We start from the raw sequence: 3,733 nt of genomic DNA, 5'->3' as shown, positions 1-3,733 counted from the left end.
TTTTTCTCCAAACCCTTAAGATAAAAATTTTGAGAGGACTATTTTGTTAAATATTGTTCAAAGGTCATAAGAACTCCTGTGTCGACACAACCCTCCCAGAGGACTGGGTGAAGGCGTTGCTAGTTCAGCTCTGGGGGCACATATAGTTTCTTATGGAAGGGATGCTCATAAAAGCTTCGGAGAGGGCTCATTTGATTGGAAATTGGAAGTTCTAGTTCAATTTTTTTTTTAAAGTCAAAGAGATTGGAGGGCAATTTGTGCATCCCCCTCCACGCTCTATCTTGCTCAAACTCCTCTGATAAGAACTTTGAGCTAACTATTAAAAAAAATAGTTCGAAGATCATATAACGAAAACTCCGGGGTTGACAAACTCCCTCAGGGCCCGGGGACAGGCATTGTAAGTTATGCTGGGGATATATATTATTGTTAGGGAAGGGATGCTTATATAAACTTCAGAGAGAGCCCATTTAATTGAAAATTCTATATTTCTAGTTCAATATTTAGGAGTTGTATAACACCAGAAGGCAACAAGCCTCCCAACGCTCCTTTTTCCCAAACGCATCCGGTAAAATTTTGAGATAGCCATTGTGTTAAAAATAATTTAAAGGTCAAACAACAAAACTCCGGTGTCAACACAACCCCCCATGTCCGGGGGGCTAGCATTGTAACTTAGGCCCGGGGCGCATATATGGAAGGGATACTCGTATAAACTTCAGAGTGGGCTGATCTGATTGGAAATTGAAAGTTCTGGTTCACTTTTTAAGAGTCAAAACAGATATGATGGCAACTAGCCCCCTTATGCCCTTTTCCCTTCATAACCATCCGATAAAAATTTTGAGATGGATATTTTGTTAAAAATAGCTCAAAGGTCAGATAAGAAAAACTGTTGTGTCAATACAACCCCCCAGGGTCTGGGGGCAGGCGCTGTAAGTTGTGCCCCGGGGGCATATATGATTTTTGTGGAAGAGATGCTCATATAAACTTCAGATAGGGCTCATTTGAATGGAAATTGAAAGTTCTAGTTAAGTTTTCAAGAGTCAAAAGAGATCTAAGGGCAACTACACCTTTTTTCCCCAAACTCGTCCGATATAAATTTGAGATAGCATTTTTTTTTTAATAGTTCCAAAGTCAGATAATAAAAACTTCGGTAACTGTTCCTTGCAAAAATTTTTGTTCATTTTAAGCTTGATTTGGATATTCAATTTAATTTACATTCGCTTAAGGTTTATTGACTCATTTATATTAGTACCTATTGTATGTTTGTTTGCTATTACTGTTTATTTAAGTAAAAATTTTGAGATGGCGATTTTTTGTTAAAAATAGTTCGCACATCAGATATTAAAAGTCAGGGGCTGGTACACCTCCCCCCAGGGTAAAGATACAGGCGTTGCAAGTTATACCCTAGATCATGTATGGTTCTCATGGAAGTGATTCTCCTATAAACTTCAGAGAGGGCTCATTTGACTGGAAATTGAAAGTTCTGCTTAACTTTTTAAGAGTTATAAGTGGTCGAAGGGCAGCTACCTCCCACGCCCCTTTTCTCCTAATGCCTCAGATAAAATTTTGAGATGGCCATTTTGTTAAAAATAGTTGAAAGGTCAGATAGCAAAAACCTCGGTGTCTGCATGACCCCCTGAGGCCCCGGGGGAGGCGTTGTAAGCTAAGCCCTGATGCTTATGGTTTTTATGGAAGGGATCCTCCTATAGACCTCAGAGAGGGCCCAGTTGATTGGAAATTGGAAGTTCTAATTCAATTTTTAAGAAGCAAAAATTATCGAAGGGCAGCTATCCCGGAGCAGGCGTTGTAAGTTAAGCCCTGGGACCATATATGGTTCTTGTAGAAGAGATACTCGTATAAATTTCAGAAAGGACTCATTTGATTGTAAATTGAATGTTCCATTTCACTTTTGTCAAAAGAGATGCAAGAGATCAAAAGAGATCCAAGGGCAACTAGCCCCCCACGCCCTCTATTCCCCAAATTAATCAGATAAAAATTTTGAGATATATATTTAGTTTAAAAATAGTTAAAAGGTCAGATAACAAAAACTCTCGTGTCAACAAAATCCCCCAGGGTCCGGGGGCCAGGTGCTGTTTACTTTAAAACTTAGATTTATTGATTAGCGTGGCAACTTCGATTTACGGTGCAAGGTCTGTAGATATGCAAGCTGCTTCTTTATACTCTTATACTGTAACCGGTTTTTAAACAGAGTCTGGAGAATTAACAAGAGTTAGAGTAGCGTGGAGAGATCATACTCAGCCGGTTACTAAATACATTAACGAAGATAAATAAATATAAGAAGAAGTGCTAGAAATAACCCGTACCTAATACTTGAGATAAAGTGAACACAACTCAAGAGTTAAAAAAGAGTAAAGGTTTTTATTTTTAAAAAGAAGTTTGGTTTTTCATTTTAATAGTTTCGTTTTAAAAAGAAAATCAAGAAAATCAAAATAGTTTGATAACTTGTAATATAAGTACAATCTTGCATAGCCTTCGTACTGAAATAAGAATTTTAAGATATTAAAATAAACTAACTACTAACTAATATGTGAGCAAACAAAATGTACTAGAGTATTTAAATTATTACAGTGAGATTCATGTCATGGTGTAGAAAACCAGTAAGCTTACATTATTAGACTGAGAAGGAAAAATTTATTTGTACTCACATCTAAGCCAAGCTACCGACACTAGCCAAGCTCCCATCACCAACTAACTCTTTCCAAAAACCTTTCGGGCAATCGTATACAAAATGTTGTTTACAATTGGTACTTGTAATAACATGAGTCAACTCGTAAAAACAAAACATCTCCCAAGGCAATACGAAGAAGAGATTTAATCCATGGTAAACAAACCATACATTTAATAACGGGAATTCTTAAAATACCTTTTTTACTTTGATACTTTCTTTACTTGGTTTTTCTTTTTACTTGGATTTTTCTGATTTGATTTTTCTTTTTCCGGAAAAGAAGTATTTCAAAATAAGTAAAGGCCTTATTAAACAGATACAATTTGCGTACAGATACAAACAGATACGAATTTTAACAGATACAAATATCTGTTATAATTTAAACTCAAAATGACCAGAAATTACTGTTAAAGAGTAAATGAAACCCAAAACGAACAGAAATTAAATAAACAATCATAGCAACAAAATACATACAGCAAGTACTAATATAAATGAATAAATAAATCTTAAAACGAATAAGGCTTATATTGAATATGCAAAATCAAGGTTAAAACAAAAAATCATTGGGTTATTGGAGCATAAATGAAACCCAAAATAAACAGAAATTAAATAAACAGTCAATGCAAACAAACATACAATAGATACTATCATAAATGAACACATAAGCCTTGAAACGAGTGAAACTTAAATGAATATGCAAAATCAAGTTTGAAATGAACAAAAATAACTACAAACAAGAGTTTGGGTATAGCCTCCTTCTCTGACTGTAAAGTCTAAAACCTACTGCGTCATTAGCGCTTTACTGAAAACGAATTATATTACAAATATTTTCTTTTGCATAAAAATATTCAGTTTAATTTGTTAGTTCCTTAACTGTTAAAAACTTAAATACCCTTTCTTAACTGTTAAAAACCTAAAGCCTATTGTTTCATTGGCGCTTCATTGAAAACGAATTATATTACATAATTATGTATTCTTTTCCAGTTATTTCAGCATTCCAACAATTAAAATCATTATATATCATATATTTAATTTGATTCAATGTGGAAT

Source organism: Artemia franciscana, unplaced genomic scaffold, assembly GCF_032884065.1.
Source record: "Artemia franciscana unplaced genomic scaffold, ASM3288406v1 PGA_scaffold_47, whole genome shotgun sequence".
Classification (NCBI taxonomy): domain Eukaryota; kingdom Metazoa; phylum Arthropoda; class Branchiopoda; order Anostraca; family Artemiidae; genus Artemia; species Artemia franciscana.
The sequence above is the reverse complement of the archived record's forward strand: the minus strand, read 5'-3'. Positions refer to the sequence as shown.